Source organism: Dreissena polymorpha, chromosome 12 (genome assembly GCF_020536995.1).
Source record: "Dreissena polymorpha isolate Duluth1 chromosome 12, UMN_Dpol_1.0, whole genome shotgun sequence".
NCBI lineage: Eukaryota > Metazoa > Mollusca > Bivalvia > Myida > Dreissenidae > Dreissena > Dreissena polymorpha.
The window spans coordinates 9,118,365-9,137,338 of NC_068366.1; the positions used below are offsets into that span (position 1 = coordinate 9,118,365).

The 18,974-nt window shown below is 33.8% G+C and overlaps 1 protein-coding gene across 2 annotated transcripts in view; it reads left to right on the forward strand.

Moving 5' to 3' along the window:
- LOC127854008 (uncharacterized protein CXorf65 homolog) overlaps positions 1-18,974 on the forward strand; it is a 439,263-nt gene that overhangs the window by 290,994 nt on the left and 129,295 nt on the right. The window lies entirely within an intron of this gene.

Here is an 18,974-nt window from a genome sequence, read left to right on the forward strand (position 1 = left end):
ATTCCCTCTGGTTCAGGGGGTTGTGTACAATGAAAGCAAATGCTATTGAATAGTCAAGTTCGGGACTTTCGAACACTTAACATGGGCACTGTACATTATAAGTGAATAGTAAAAAAGGTAAAACAAGTTACACAAAATGGAAGAAATTGATAAATGGCAATGTGCGCGAGACCAATTTAGACGTCACATGACTACATAAGCTTGGTAACTGCTTGTGTTTTCTTAAAGCACGTTTTTTACACCATATGCCGTCGAAAACCCGAAAAACTGAATCATGGGAACTGTACGTTATAAATGAAGAAAAGGGTAAATCGAAAGAATGCTCCAACTCATGTGCTGCATTTTAACGGCACGAGAATGCACAAGCTTGGTAGGTGCTTGTGCACTCTAAAAGCAGTATATAGTATATATATACTTAGTATAAAGTCGCAGATTAATCTTGTTAGCGACTATCCGACACTGAAATAAACGCACTCAACGTAAATAAAGAATACAAGAACACTTATTCGGATGAAACGTCACGTGCACTTGACGAATTCCGACGGCAAGTGACTATATCAGCCTAATAGGTGCTTATATATGTACATTTCGAATATTCGTTAGTCGAGATGCCCGGAAAACAACTGTTTGTGTTGTTATATTCAAACGTCGCTCTTCATTTAAATGTAATTTAAAGCGCTGCAAGAAAATTGGATGAATGCTCACGTGGCCGAAACGCATTTAGATAGCACGTGATTATATAATCTAAGTGGTTGCTCAAAACTTGACCCATGTAATTTCCTTTAAAAGCCATATCACATATCAACCGTTATCAATAAACAAAATTAATTGGGGCATAAACATTATTGTTTGAGGAAACACCGAGGTCATGATATCAACTCTTGCATGTACATAAAAGTTGAACTGTCAGTTTTATTGACGATGCTGCGAAGCAGCTCGTCTAAGTTATCATACCAAGCATAAAATTTCACAATGGCGACCTATGTTAAAGACCGAGCCAGTCCGATTGAGATAGCTCGATTTTTCTAATCGGCATACCTCGTTGATTATTATTCATAAAGGTATGGAAGCTCAGCTATAAATAGGACAGCATATTCTGGGGAAAAAAATTATAATATTTTGAAAACGTTAATTTTAAATCAGTTATATTCAATCCATTATATGTTTATAGATCAATGAAACAACTATGCATTTTCTGTATTGTATTTGACATTTGTCGTGATTCAGTAAATGCATTGCGAATTAAAACGTGTATAATTAACTTTCTACGCGATCATGAGTGTAAAGAAAACGAATTTTTTCGAATCTGCCATTTGTAAACGTTGTAGCGACTATGGTATATAAACAGCATAATAGCCGTATAACATTTGTGAAACTCGCTCTTATGCGTGCTTTCTCATTTAATAAACTTTTCAAACAGAAATTACAGAGCCACATCAGTGCACATACTATGTTTGATAATTCATTCGTTTGTTGGAAATTGTTTGCTGTTTTAAACACACATTAGGTCAAATCGCGGAGATTTAGTTAACCTTTACCATGTGTTCATGGGCGAACTCACGTATTCAAGTGCTCTTACGACTATGTGCCCATACCTCCTTTCGGGAATCATCATGAAATTATTGCCGTACTTAACGAACAAACATGCCTAAGCCTATTGAATTAGAGAAAAAAAACAATAATCAAAAGAGAAAAATTATTTCGAGGGGTTAGAGCCAGAAAGTCATAAGTCCATTTTTTAAATAGTGGAGATTAGGTAAAAGTATTGTAATGGCATTATAAACATATCATAGAATTGCATACAATATTTAATGCTTTTGTATTCAAAATAGAACTTACTTCATTATGGCATAAAGGTAAAACATATATATTTTCTGTGTGCCACTGTGTTAAGTGCACTTGTTGCTACTTAGCATAAGAATAGTACCCTGCTTTTCCGATGCCATACAGGTCTAAGGGCCCTTAAGGCAAAACAGCCCTGTGCTATGCATCTATTTTGAGAGACTGAACGAAACATGTGCACTTAGCACAAGTTCATTTTAATATTCATAATACGAGATATTATTATACAGAAGTACATCATTATTTTCTTTTGCATTCTAGATTTTAACAGGACATACACATGTAACAATACATATATTTCAATCAGTATGGACTTGTTTGTCTCCAATCTTCACAATGGAAGAAATTCAAGATTCAGATTTTCTATTCCACATTTGAATCTTCACTTTCTTCCATTGTATCTGGTTCTGGAAGACTGTCCCTAGTTGTCTTATCAGATGGAATATCCTTGAAATACTGGTAATATTCTGAAGGAATTATTCATCAGAGCAAAGTGATAGCAGGTCTTTTTTCTTTGCTACTGTAATTGGAAGTTTGGCATCATACAAGGGTTTTAAGTCACATTTTATAGAAGGTCCTTTCCTTGAGGATTTAAGTTGCACACACTTAAAACTGGTGTCATCGAAACTGCTCTTAAAAAACACACGCCCCGGTTCATTTTTTTGCAGTTTTATCCGTGTTATTTTTGTCCATAAAACGTTTTGTCCACTTACATTTACAACGTTTAACGGTAGTACATATTTGGCTACATGATTGATATCTAAAAAGTCATAGTATTTCATCGGCACTACAACATACGGATTTCTTTTTCGTGCAACCTTCACAATTGTTTCTCACTGGCTTGGTACATAGTCCGATGTACGTTTCTTTGCTCGTTCTATCGAAGCATGTACACTATCACAACTCCATCTGGGTATGTCCACTTTCTAAATACTTTTGTTTAATAGTGTCTCTATGTTTTTACATTTCTGTTAAGCATGCATCAATGCAACAGTAACAACCCTATTTCGATTTTGACCACAACAACAGTCAGAATAAAAACAGACATTCTCTACTGTGATAGGAAGATATTTCATATAAGTCAAAAGACAAGTTCCCTCTTCACAAGAGCCCCGTTTTCCTTCAGTTTCATTCCACAAAAACCATGTCGAACTTGCGTTTTGTAAATAATAAAAGGAAAGATTGTAACAATTGAGCTTTCTTTTAAAATAAACTTTACTCACAAGAGAACATGGAATCGGTAAAACAGCCTCTAGATCAAATGTTGCAACATGGTATGACTTGTCTTGTTTTGCACGAGACTTATCCAACTTCTTTTCATCTCTAGCTCTGTTGTTTCTTTTGATACGGTATTCAAAAGCAATTTTCAAATCGATGGTTAGCTCGCCTGCTATCTCCTTATTTCAAAACACAGCGCACGTCCGAAACTGGTCCTTCTTGGTTATATGGAATGAATAGTTAAACTCCTCACAGAAAATTGTACGATACATTGAACTTGATATGTATTGCCTGCCCGTTTCTTTAGAGTTTTCTTTGTATAATTTATACAATTTACTAATATTTAAATCAGATCGTAGAAAACGCCTTTTAGTGTCTTGGCGTGTGTAATGTGCTTCTACAGTAGGAAATGATTCTATATGATTACGAACATCTTCTATAATTGCATCTGGGGTTTTGTTAGGGGGAGTGTGCTTTCCACGCCTGTCAAAGGAAGCAAATGTTCCTGAAGATAGTGATTTCAGTGCTGTATCTATCATTCTGCCACCAATAGCTTACGTCTTCTGAAAGAAAGCTTTGCAAACACATTTTGTATCTAAAAGATATACTCTGGAAATAGCTCTGCGCTTTGATGAGTGTGTCCTTACACGACTCGGCACCCCCCCCCCCCCCCCCCCCCGTTAATGGCAATTGTAAAATATTGAAAACAATCCCTGAATTATGTGAATATGAATGAGGTTGGATTAACATATATCCCGATCATACTATAATATTTAATACATTGTATGTCTGGTATAAAAATATAGTAACATAGGTTTTAACTCAAATTCCTCATGCATAATACTAGTATGGTTACTTTGTGTGTATTATTAACTTGTAGGAGGGAAACTTATGTTTGTTCTTCATTTCATGTGCGTGAATTACATTTTGAACTTGAGTAAAATACCTCCTTGTTATACCATTCGACCCTAACATATTGACTGATTATATTCATAAATGTAGCATTATTTGTGTTTAATTATATTTGTATGTTTCTTATTGGCTTTTGCGGTCATGTCCTTCATTAAAATATAAAAAAAACTTATGTGGTAACAGTGATACATGCGTAGTAAAGTATAACACCCTGATGCTATTCGAGACTTAAGGTAGACGTAACTATTACTCTAAGAGAGATTGGCAGGATGTCACATGCTGAGAAACATGCTGATAATCATTCATTGCTTAAACAAGTGATCTACGTAAATTCATGCGGGGTGTTACAAAAAAAAGATTATAATCATCGATAATGTTCTAAGTTCAATGGGTCCTTACGGAACAGTGCCTGCATTATGTGGAGACCCATAGTGTGTCCCACCACTCCTACCTAATTTAATTACTAGACTCATGAAAGTTGAAACGAATTTCAAATTAAAGATTCATTTTCCAGCTACATATGTATTTAGGTTTTACTGAAAGTTATTCAATTTTGGTGTGGTCTTATGCTGTGGGCGGGGGGGGGGGGGGGAACCGGATTGCCCAGAAGAAACCGACCTGTCCGTTATAGCGACCACCTACCAAACTCACGTGCCCTGGGAATGGGGATTGAACCCCGGTTGCAGAAGTGAGAAGTGCATGTACCAACCACTGCGCTAACCGTAGCCGGACAGCCTTGTAGATAATGAATTAACATAAACCTATTTAAATTAAGATTTTGAAAATCAGGTCAATGCCTTTGCTGCATAATACAACTTCATCTGGTCAATGCGTTCGCTGCGTAAAACAACTAAATCACGTCAATGTGTTCGCTGCATAAAACAACTAAATTACATGAATATGATTTCTGCATAATACAACCAAACCAGGTCAATGTGTTCACTGCATAATACAAATAAATCAGGTCAAAATGTTTGCTTCATAATACAACAATCAGGTAAATATGTTCACTGCATAATGCAACTCAATCAGGTAAATGTGTTTACCGCATAATACAACTAAACCGTGTCAAAGTGTGTTTGCTGCATAATGCAACAATGAGGTTAATGTGTTCACTACATAAAACAATCAGATCAATGTGTTCGCTGCATAATGCAACAAACAGGTCAATGTTTTCACTACATTACGCAACAAACAGGTCAATGTGTTCGCTGCATATTGCAACAAACATGACAATTTGTTCGCTGCATAATACAACTAGATTAGGTCAATGTTTTTGCTGCATAATACAACTAAATCAGGTCAATGTGTTTCCTGCATTATGCAACAATCAGGTTAATGTGTTCAATGCATAAAACAACTAAATCAGTTTAATGTGTTTGGTGCATAATACAATAATCAGATCAAATTGTGTTCGCTGCATAATGCAACGTTCACGTCTATGTGTTTGCTGCATTATGCAACAATCAGGTCAATGTGTTTGCTGAATAATGCAACAAACAAGTCAATATGTTCACTGCAAAATACAGCAATCGGGCCAATGTGTTCACTGCATAATGCAACAAACAGGTAAATGTGTTCACTGCATAATACAACAATCAGGTCAATGTGTTAACTGCATAATGCATCAAACAGGTAAATGTGTTCACTGCATAATACAACAATCAGGTCAATGTGTTGTTTTTCATTAAACAACTAAATCACTTGAATGTGAATGCTGCATAATTAAACACTCACTTCAATGTGTTTGAAGCAAAATGCAACTAAATCAGGTCAATGTATTCGCTGCATAATACTTCTAAATCGGGTCAATGTGGTCATTGCATAACACAACTAAATCAGGTGAATGTGTTTGCTTCATATTGCAACACTCAGGTCAATGCGTTGGCTGCAAAATGCAACGAAATCAGGTCAATATGTTTGCTGCATAATGCAAAAATCAGATAAATGTGTTCGCTGCGTAATGCAATCAGGTAAATGTGTTGGCTGTATAATACAAAAATCAGGTCAATGTGTTATCTGTAAAATGCAACACTGAGGTAAATGTGCTCCCTGCTTTATACAACAATCAGGTCAGTGTGTTCTCTGCATAATAAAACTAAATCATGGCCATTCATACCTTGACAAAGAAATTAGTTTTTACAACGATGTATGCATTTGATTTTTCGTTCATTTGCTCTTCTTATTGGTATCCGAGTTTTTCAAATTGCAGCGTTAATCTTCCTCTGATATATTGTTTAAGTGCTAGAAGGTAACAACATTGCAGGGCATAGACCTAATTTTTGTAGAATAATACATGTCATTTACCCACAATCTATTTTATTACATTTCTATTTGATTTATTGATTTTAAATAACAAAAAAAATACATCTGGAGCAGTTAGGCAAACTTCCGTGTCATACAAATATAAACAATCAATAGGAAACATCCTTAAGGGTATGGCGATTTAAAAAAGTGTTGCAGATAATATTATAACATGTATATTGCCTTTCTGAGTTTTGCTTGTCAGCATGATCGTGGCAGTCCAACTAGTGTTTTCCGGTCAAAATTAGCAATGTTTGTATGAGTCCGGAGCGAAATATACATAGGACAATTTGATCTGATATATCTGTTAAGTTGTTAACTCTTATCGTGTTTAATTTGGTTGTCATTGTATCTATGAACTATTATGTTCATAATAGCAATACTTAACTATCGGTCCTTCACAGTCAACATTTAAGTATGCCCTTTCGTTTACCAGATCTGCTTGCCGCTCCTAACAAGTAGTTATTTCCGTTGATCTTGATTGTGACACCAAATTGTATGTGGTACTTACAGTAATATATTAAAAAGTAGACCCAATCCGAAAATATTGTGTATGCCACGGCATTGACTGACTGAGAGGTATATAATGATTGACTCATCCTTCCATCTCTACATGGTTAACACAAAATGGCACATTCCATAGAATATCAATTATGTTTCCTACAAAGCTTTCATACTTGCATGGATGTTGTCCTTGAACACTATCAACACACCCACTCTAACCTTACTTCATGTTGCTGTTGACGCTGACCTACATTTGGCTCAGACTAATGCAGAGTCCAATCTCTTGTTTAACCCTTTTCAACTTAGATACATATTTGTACACATTTGTAGTCTCTTACAAAATACTATTAAATTAAATTCCTATTTAACAAGATGCAAGTTGTAAAGGCCTCATTTTCAACCCTTAGATAATGATTAGCAGCGAACAGCATAAAAACCTGAACAGTCTGCGAGTTACTCGCAGGGTTAGAGTTAGAACGGTATTTTAGAACTTTTCTTTTTTCGTCAATCTGGTTGACTGCCTCTTTAAGGCTAGTGACTAATTACTGACTTTACAATACTGATCTATACATCGTATCTTAAAATCTGTTTCTTGTGCAAAGTAAGCTGTCTCATCATGTGTTTTTAAAAGTCCTTTTTTAGACAGAATTTCACTACCAACACCCTACCAGCTCACATGGAAATATGTATAATAGGTGCCCAATATACATTATTATGTATCTTTATCAAGACATGGCAGTGGGGAAAGACTCGTGCTTAATATCATTCAACATGTATTTCTATGAAGTCAGTCAAGAGCCACTAATTCAGAAAACGGATGCAATTTTTATTAATTGCTATTTCCAGCCATCCACTATTTAAGTACTCACAGTCAACAAGGCTGTGTGTTGACCTTTTTGTTTTACTGTAGCTGTCTTATCCAGAGGTTTTGATCTAGATTCCTTTCCATACATGTATGTATTGAGAAAATTGATGGCAGATATAATTGCGCACATGTTCATGTGTTTTGTATGTTCATGCTATTTGCATCTTCCTCCCATGTCGACATTAGTAGATTTCACGCAAACAATCTGCCTTCCATGTAAACTTAAGTAGATTTTACGCAAACAATTGCAGGCCACAATTTACTGTACATGAAATATTAATGCTAGACATTGTTTAATCTATAAAAAAACATTTTAGTTGGCAATAGTGTTATGCTCTCTTCCAAAAACGCTTTAAATAATTTAACATTCAGACTGGAGAAGGATGAATGGTAGATTGTTCTCAAGTGGTTCAATACAGAGTCATGAATGCATACTTCAACCACTAGTTAATAACTAGAAGTGTTCTCCTCAACAAGGAAGATTTTATTCATAATGAGAAATGTTTAATTGAAACTTAAAGTGATTTTTGAAAGACACACTCAACTTAACAATACCATCATTGTGATTATATACTTGGAAAAAGTATTTTGAGTATGAAAACCCACCAATGGTTAAAGCGGTTTGTTTTTAGAACATTCAGTTCGTACACTTATTATACAATTTTAAGCAAGCTCCACAAGATACTTTGCAAATCATTTGTAATTGACTGACATATATAGTTTAATCATATAGAATACATACATGTGCTATGTTATCTCCTTCATCATCTATGGCAGTATAGTACTTGCATATTTCTGCATATAAATTTTTTATCATTTGTTTTCAATGGTTTTTATACCTCAGTATAAGTAATAATTTCCTTTTGCCTTATTAAAATGGCATGAGCAAACATTTTGGTTCAAATTGCAGTATAAAGTGGATTTTAACAAGTTTACAATTCCACTGCAATTTACAGAATCATTTATAACTTTGCTTTAATTAATTATCATTCTTCCACCACCCTTAACTATTTTATGTAGACAGATTTTGAAATTAAAGGTTATTTTGCGACAAATCATGTGGTTATACTGCAATACATTATGGAGTTATTCTGCTATCAAAACATGTAAATGTTGTAGGGCTTTTTTTCCTTCTTTGCGTGTGGCCTGGGTCAGCAATCTCACAGTTTTGATGCAAGCATTTCACAAATCTAATATATCCACACTATTTTACAAAACCAGTCTTTGTAAGTTGTTTGACATTTAACAGACATTTTATATTCAAAAGTACAATTCATCCGTCTGTCTGTCACAAACTTTTTAGAGCTATATCTCAGAAACTATTTAAGTTTTTTAACATGAAACTTCATAGGTGTCTATATATAAATGAGGAAAATGGGGATATCAATTCAACGAATTTGCTTGCTGTCAATGAATTACAAGTATGAAACTGGTGAAACCAGTGTTGTAACGTTAGTTCGGCTAAAAAACCACACCAGTTCATTGGACTGTCAGTAAATTGTATAGTAAAACTTGAGATCCTTTGTTTAAAAAGTCAGCATGGGAATCCAGATTTGTTTGAATTAGGAGTCACTTTAAAGATATCACAGTAAGATTTAAGCATGCACTTTTACAACGGAAATAGCTTGAATAAGAAAGATGTGACGAAAGTGAAAACACTTGAGTAATGTAACTGGCAGAGAGCGCGAGGCAATGGCAGCAATTTGGAGTAGATTTTCGTATTCCTATCCGTTTATATGTGTAAATTTTCTTTAAAGCTTGAATAATTTCTTTTCAAAAAGATTAAATGACATTTTCATGAAATGCATTTTAATGTCGAATATTGTTAATATGTATGATTTATAGGGAATCCTATACGCATGTGACATGGCACAATTGTTATTGACAAAGGTTTTAAGCTTGAAACAATTGTATGGCTTACATTTCTCACACGAGAACTAAAATTCAGTGTATAACTAATGTGTCTAGCCACACAACAGATCACATAGACAAACATGTTAATGTTTGTCAAAAGTATTGACTATGGATCATTGAAGATACAGTTAAACCTGTCAGAATTTAGTTGCTCATATGATGTATGATTTTATTTTGCGAAAGCAAAAGTGTCCACCCAATGAAAATATTTTACTATACCTATGCATAAAAATCATCATTTTACAATGTCTACAAGTATGTGAATATTGTTTGTAAAATTTTGAGGAGTTTGTGACTAAATTTCTCACAATTTTGAAATTTGTGGGATTTTTTTCCAAATAAATTGAGCGTCTTTCTTTTACTTCACAAAAGAGGAAAGACGGCCCTCTGTTGTCATGGTAATTCAAGAATTCCCAGATGTTCAGTTCAGTAAAATGTGCCTCCTTAAATATGTGATATAGGAGACGTTTGACAAACATATCATTTCTGCATTCGGCCCAGTGAAACCACATTTAAGTAGTAAAATGTTCATACATAAGTTACCAAACCTGTTTACTTGGTATACGTTTTGCATGATTAGCTTAATATTTTTATTGAATGTAATTTCCTCAAATAATTTTAATGAACCTGACAAAAGTTTTTATAATTTAAGTGTGTTGTCGTCATGAAAACAAATGTATGTATTTTTTTTGTGGAAAAAGGGCATATTATGTATAAACAATCATGTTAGATTTAAAATTATATATAGCTTACGTTGTTTGTTAAGGTAATAACCAACGGTTTGTTATTCTGATGCTTGTATTTAATTCCTATTCATCGGAACTCCAAACCGTTTGTGATTACCTCACGAAGACAATTATTAATTCGCTTCTAATTAACTCATGTCCATTTTGTCTGGGTAAATCAACAAAACATGCAAAGTTTAATACTTTCATGCCATCAAAGTCGGGACCTACAATGATTTCATTACAGTTTATTACACCGACAGCAAAGTAGAGCAAAGTTACAGTACATATCTAATAAAGCAAACTCCGATTTTCGGTTAAGGCCAAATAAAATATAAAAGTAAAAATGTTTATCTCGACAATATTTAAATCAAGGTAAAATTTTGGCAAATCGATATCAAAAACCTGGTCAACAGGTTAAAGGTTACGCTAAAGGTGTAACAACTGTAGAAGCTACCCTTATGACTAAATGTTGATCACATTTGGTAAGAATTTTTATCATCACAATATCACAACAAAGATGAAATCTAAGTAAAATGTATTCAAAACTTAGGTTACCATGTCGAATATAAGAAAAGGCTTATGAACACTATAAATGCTTTGATTGTTTTAACATAGTCAAATGAAATATAGCCTGAATGGTTTAGGGTCGCATGGGTTATATAGATTTTATAAATATCAACATAATATTCAACATCAGCGCATTCAAAATGCAATGCCAATAGGTTTCATATTATATAAATTGACTAACATCCTTGTTAATTATGATTCTGGAGTCTTTACATTCCGCACTCCAGGGACAACATCCTTTTAAACACATCGATAGACCAAAAACTACTTATAACTAATTATATTCTGAACCGCCTTGTCACTTAGGTTATGTAAATTGATGCCTATGTTGTAAGTGCATAGTGATTCTCTACAGCAGTTGTTTAAATGTGAATGCAGTGGTAAAAGCTGGTCACAAAACGAGGTTCATTTAATTTGTATAACAAAATTAAGAGATTAACCGAGACTTACCTAAGTTGAAGGTTGATCACAATTGTATCGACTGCATACTGTTAAATCTTCTGTGTTTTAGTATTTGCCTTGCATCTTGTATTTTGGTCCTCTACTGAGAGTTAGCTAACGTGGTTATTGGCTTCTCTTTGTGTTGTCTACAATCAGCTTCAAATCTCCACTTCAACCACTGGGAAGATTCGAACAAACCTTCACATAAATGATCAATGGGTGATCCTCCATCAAAGTTGTTCAAAACGTTCCAGTAAAATGCATGTATTGATCATCAGTAGTACGTTGGCATATAGGTTACATTCACTCCCTTTTGTTAATCACTCCTCTTGTTTTACATTGCACTCCTCTTTTTCTAGCCCGTTCCAACGACATACTTACTTAAGAGAACGACCTACTAACTCGAACTCGAGGGAACAGTCAGCTTAGTCGAGTGAACGATATAGAAAAAAACAGGAGTGCACAACTAAATGAAAGAGGCGTGCAATCAAAAAAGAGCGGTGCAGTAAATATATGATGGGTGCATTAAACAAAAGAAGAGAGCATTTTAACTATCTCAAGGGAACGACTTATGTTGTGGGACAACTAACTAAGTTAAGGGAACGATCGAGATCGAAAAAAAGAGTGCAAAACTAAATAAAAGAGGAGTGCAACGAAACAAAGAGCGGTGCAGTAAAGTGTTTAATGCACTTTCCTTTATTTAATGCACTGCTCTTTTTTCATTGCACTAATCTTTTTTGTATCTCATTCTCTCGACTTAATAAATCATTCCCACGACATAGTTAACTCGTTCCCTCTAGTTAGTTTGTCGTGGGAACGAGATAGAAAAAAGAGGAGTGCAGTTTATAAAAAATAGGAGTAAATGTCATCTCTAAGCCACTGTACATCTAAATATGAATGCAAACATGTCTGTTTAAATTTAGTTTATTCTCAATCATTTAATATTACTAGTTATATTTGTTTCAAAATACATTTAAGCATATTGATATATTTAACTTTGCTTTGAATAATTGTTCATTGTTTTTTTCATTCTGCCTCTTCTAACCATGTTAAGGATGGCCCCTACCTTGCCCCTGTACTGACCGGTGGGTCATTTTTATTGTCATTTGGGCTGGGATGGTCATGGAAGGAAGAAATTGTAAGATTTTGAAGAGACTTGTTCACATATTATGTGAGAAGGTTGACTGACATAAGTCAGTGATATAACTAAAAGAAATTAATACAGCAACAAATTTAAATTCAACAAAGACAGACATATACCGGTAACTACAAATTATACAAATATATGGCAGTACATATTGTATGGTATCGTAATATGCTTTTACTGTTTTTTTTAATCTGTATATTATTTTAAGTAGGCATGTTTTAATAGACATGCGTATCTTTGTTTAATATTTATTTTATGTCATTTCATATACTGTATTATTTCCGTTTTAAACCGAGATTGTACGATTTTGTCAAATATTTATGAATTTATATAAAACGTGTAAAAACTTATTATACATATATTTCAATATAAATTAAAATAAAAGTTAAGAAGGACATGTGTCGAAAAATGCGAAATAAGCCTGATATTTAATTCTGAAATCGACAATGTCTGTACAGTCGAGTTCGCCAGCATGTATATCATGCATGTACGATGTGAATCTAAATTTTATTTTACGGATCATTTTAATTTCCTGCAACGATATATATTCACGAACACTAACTCCGAACCTAATAAAAAGATGAATGCTTCGGTTATTGTAGGAAAATATGTACGAAATATATTCGTCACAATCGGCTCAGGGCGCTAATTTGTCTTTGCTGCATTTTATGAAATTCGTCTTCAATGTATATTTTTTCTTGTCTATTTTGCGTTATTGTAACATATTTTAATCAATATATTACAATTTAACACATACAAAAATCGTATAGTCTCGCTTTAATAATATTTGTTAAAATAAATGGCGAACTTTTTAACCAATTTATGTTATATTGTTCCATCTTAATCTGTAAAGAAAATGACACTAGCACAGGGCATCAACAAGAACGATCAAGAACGTGTCCTTTAAATATTGCTCAATCTGTGTCAGTTTGCAACATGTATGTGGACAAATTGTTGCCTTGTTTTACTGATAAGGGATTTGATTACAGAACATGAATATATCTTTAAACATTTTCTATAAAATATGTGTTCGTCATTATCAGTAAACAAATTGACTGCATAATGTTACATCAAATACTGCCAGGAGAAAAGTCAGTTGAGGAAGCCGAGAAATCATGCGAGAATTTCTAGCTGCTTACCTACTCTGGAATGTATGGGTTTAGTTTTAACCGACGCCTTATATATTTTAATTTGAGTAAAGATTCAAATAAAAGTTGGTTTGCTTTATTCTCAAATCTTTTATCTAAAAATAAGGGATGTAGTTGACACTTGTTCGTAATTTCATTTCATCGTTCCTCAAAAGGTTGTAACTTTGTTGCTCTGGTCTCTTCCCTACCATTGAGTAATTAAATGGTAATTAAAATGAATGCGTTTTGGTTTCCTTTTATTATTGTTTAATTTGAGTTGCAATGCTTTGAGGTTAAATTTTATTCACACTTATATGTATCATGAATATTGCTGGGCCACGTGTGAGGTTGACCGTTACAAGGCGGTGACCCAAGCTTTATTCTTATATATGTTTATGTTATTTGTATTGTGCTGTGTTGTACTATTTGGCATTTGGTCACTTGCCTTAAATTAATGACCAACTAATTGCATGTCACTAACATGCAAAACTGCTCAAGCACCTGGAGTTTCACTTCTTTATTTTCAATGAAAATTTTAAAGATATTATGTTATTCACTACAGTAAACATATAAGAACAATGATTAAAATATTCTATGTCTTCAGAATATCCATAAAACATGTGTTTATCATAAATCATTAGAAAAAAAAATTATAACGATGCGCACACTATGACAAGTTTTGTCCACCAGTTTATACTTTTAAACATAAAGATTGACGTTTTTAAACGCACATTCCAATGACGTCATACTGTGGATTCACTTATTTTAAGGAGGTCTCATTTTCGCACACCTACCATTTCTCCAATTTATGATCACTGGAATATTTACCAATTAGGTTTTCCGCATTCTTCACGTTAAAAGTGAAACGTCGAATCAGATCAGTCGTAACACCCTATGCCGTTATGTTTGAACATACGGCGTTCTTCTGACGTTGATATGAACTCTTTGTAAAAAATATAAGCACAACTTTTGCATGTTAAACGTTTAATTGAAAATAAGTTAATAGATGCACAGCTTTTAACATGCTTTTTCAAACTTTCAATGTGTAATGAGCTGCTTGAATGCTATAACCATAAAAGTATACATCTGCAATAAAGCCTGTCTATAGTGAACATATCAAATGGCACTGAAGTCAGAGAGACATATACCTGTAATACAAGTATAAAATTAATTACTGCAAAAATCTAAAAAAGATAAGCATTAATTTCTTCCTGCCTTTCAAGTCCAAATGTGAAACATTTTAGTATTTTAATTATAATAGACAGCTTTTTACACACAAATATAATACCTAAAAATCTTACCTTTTACTGTAAAAGTAGTTTTCTTTGAAAACATCTTCTTTCTATAAGAAAGAACTTTCAATGAGAAAGGTATTGAAACAATTATAATATTTTACCATCTTAGTGGGAGAACAGTGTCTTTTATCGACATAAACACCGATAAAGTCATATTTCTCCCTATCTAATTACCCATTAGCAAAATAGTTTGTGTTTCCTGTTGATATAAACCAGATACAGTAATTCCTTTACAAGGTAAGGGCTTCTTATTTTATTGTTTTACCTTGAATAAGGGGCACAACTGGCTTATGTTAAAATGATTTAAGTGCACTTAAATCCTTTTGACACATGTATTACCTCTCATTATGTATGAAAACATATTGTGCCAAAAGCCAAAAAGACTTAAGTGCTATTCTGGCAAACAAGGGATTTGTCGATAAGCACTTAGTGCACCTTGGTTCTGTCGGATATACTATGTTGTATACAAGATATGATTCCAGGGAAAAGTGCAAATTGAAGAGTATTTGAATAGCTTTCTAAACGTGCAAAAGTGATTTTTGATAAAAAGTGCACTTACACGTTCTTGCTCTTACCCCTCGATATGTCCATGCACATGGGCATGTGAAATCACGTCCGTAAACATAGCATCATTAACTTAGGAAAGGAAACAACGAAATATAAAGTTTGGTATGATATACATGTGAAATTAAAGAGCATGGTGGAATTAAAGAGCATGTCAAGTTTTAAATTTATATGCTGAAACGTAATGGTATAACCCACACACGTTTTACTGTAACAGAACGTTTTTTTTTAAGATAAGTAGTACAGAAAATACACGTCGAATATCTTTTTACAGATATTTCTTGTTATATTTCATCGAGAATGTAACCTGCCTCCCAGTTTCGCTGAATGGATCAAGTTCCCCACGGGGACTACGGGTACTACTTCCCCGTACCCACATTTTTTTCCTACCCTACATTTTTCGTACCCAACTTTTTTTCGTACCCAATTTTTTTTCGTACCCAAATTTTTGCTCGTACACAAATTTGTTTCGAACCCAATTTTTGTCCTACCAAAATTGTGCTTCGTAACCAAATCTTTTTTCGTTGCCAATTTTTTTGGAATAATTTTTGTATCCAAAATTTTCGTACCAATCAATACGAATTGATCAATATGTCAATCCTCTTCAAAAACATCGTCACACCAGTACTTCAGTACTTTGATTTTTCCCTGTACCGATGTTTAATCCCAATACATGCTGTTTGTGCACATCCTTCCGTCTGTTTGTGTATTAATTGTTCTATACAGTTCTCACTAGCATTAGTTTGTTGAAACAGCCATGTGTCGATGTATAGCTCTCACGGACTATAATAGTATCTCTTAATTCTAGGACATACTTAGATGTTAAAGAAAACAAAGGGATTAGTTTTGTGTCCGCTTTATAGACCACGTGTGAATAAGTTTCAACTAAAATCTGTGTGTGCCTAGAAGCCACAGTTACAATCACAGGGTGTGTGTGTTTGTTTGTTAGGTGTTTATTAATCAAATCGGTCTTATGCACGAACACAAAAACGTCGGGCCGACTAGCGCAGTGGGAAGACCGCTGGGTAACGAGTCCGATGATTACGGATTCGATCCTCGACCCCGCCACATACATTGTTTGATGATTGGTCATGAAATCCTTTCTACTGCGATTCGTCACTCCCCCCCTCCTCCCCCACAAACACACTCTCTGAGTCAAGTAGGGCAGTTGTCAGATACTGGCATAAGTATGGGCACTAAGTACTGGTTAATTGGAAAAATATGGTTTGGTTTACTTACCGCCGTCATATGAATAAACCCATGTTTATTACGGCGAAAAACCCAAACCAACAAACGAACAAGAAATTCTGGTTAATTAAGTGCTCTCTCAACTAAGCTATTGCTTTTTAGACCTAGTGTAGTATATCAGTGCTTTAATAACTCTGAATAAAACCGAGCTACAGGGAGATAATATGTTCAGGTTCTTCAGTTCTTAGTTTTATCGATTAGTTGTATTCTGGTTTTAAACAGTATAAGATAGGTTATGATTTGATACCGGGTAAATAACATTTCCGTTGAAGCTATGCTATCATTGTCTGTCTTAAAAAAATTCTATGATACCCAGATTTGAAATATTCGAATTACCAAGTTAAGTTAGTTAGACATTAATTGCACAATGCTATGTATCTTTATGATGCATTAATTTATATTATCACGCTGAGCTGAAAGATGAAAGAATATATATCCTACTGTTTGACATTAGATAACCGCGATGGCTGTGCTATTGATTTCGGTGATGTCGCCTCAACCATGTATGATTCAAGGTATGCGCATATATGTATACTTACACACATATTTACGCTATATGATGCTTAAATGCATGACCCATGATTGACAACAAAGGAAACAGTAAACTTCACTCAATTTAACCTTCAAAGCGCATACATGTCGTGTGCTATGTGATGTTTTTTAACTTATTGATTTTAATCAAACTTATTGATTTATTTCCCCGAAACAGCAGCACCACACGTTTTCGGATTTAAAGCAATAACGGTAAACGGGAACACACACTTCATGTGCAGTTTCAAACGATGCTTTTCGTAATATTCAGATTGACACGATACATGAATGAGGAAATAAGTTTGGTGTTTTTGTATGTACTGTGAAAAATGCCATACAGAAAACAATTTGATGTTCTTTATAAGGTTTGTGTTTTAGTGTTATGATACTTATCATAGATCACAATAGTATAAAGTAAAGGAGTGATTAGTTAAATTAATTATGCAGTATTATTTCCTCTTTGTACAACTATTTTACAACCATATTCTAATTATTTGGTCTCGATAATTATTTGCATTGTCTCGCTCAAAGTGTGGATCAATTACTACTTATTGCGATTTGAGAAACAGTTAAATTTATTGCAAGTGCTATACAACGATCCCGTATTTCGGAGAATCTTTTTTTATATTTCATTTAATATTGCCTAACGTTCGTAAGTTTATTAAAAAAATAAGAGTTCAAATGAACGACCCCGTGTTTTATATTTGCATCTAATTAAGACGGAACAGGTATGTGTAAAACTCCAAGGTGTAGGTCATGTGAACGTGAGGTATATCATCATGCCGTGTTTTCATTTGTAAATATAAATATGATCTCATATGATGCAATATAAGGGCTTAAATACTCATAAAAGGTGACAAATCAAATTATGATGCATAAAAACTGGTCTAATGTTTGCCAGATTTCAGTTACTCTTGCATAAAAAATGATAATAACACAGCTTAGGTGCAACGTTGTCAAGAATTATGGAAGATATGCCCGTTTCATAATTGGAAGAAATGTTTACAACTATGCAACTTACTGTGTAGCCTCAAAGTGCTGACGTATGCTAAAAATAGCCGAAAGAAATTCAATTTAAATTCTATGCATAACAACTTTTTACCAGCAGTAAGTAACTTATTAGATCAAAACCAACATTTTAACCATTTAGAAGAGACCTACTTTGTGCGTGATACCGGAAAACGTTGAAAATCAACGATATATTTTGACAATTGATTTTGAGGACAATGTATTGTGAGCTCAAAACAAGTTGTATTGCTTATTTTGTATGGTAATGTCCAATATAATGAATATATTATTTTTTGATAACCTTTATAAATAAAATATGCAAAAAATATGCAAAAATCGGTAATAAGTACGGATCGTCACTTTGTATGAGCCTTTAACAGTTTTGTACCTGCAATTTGGAACATAAATGTAAAAAATATGTTTTTCAGAAACGCATGAACTTAAATGTATTTATCGTTTCAACGTGTATCATTAATTTGAAGATTCTCTGTTTCTAAACATTGCTCACATCGTGGGATCTTAACAAAAACGTTACATGACTTGAATGCCCTAAGAGTCAACAATTGGCAAACGCCGCCCCATTTTTATTATTTTATTATTCCTATTTATTTAAATAGGAAATAAACATAACGATTCCCATCCTGTACAACTGAAAGCAAGAAAACTGTATACGAACTTTCTTTTCGATATTGTAACCGTGTCTTATGGTGAAACTTGTAAATGTTCCGCTGCTAACGCAAGTGAAATCTCTTATTTTCC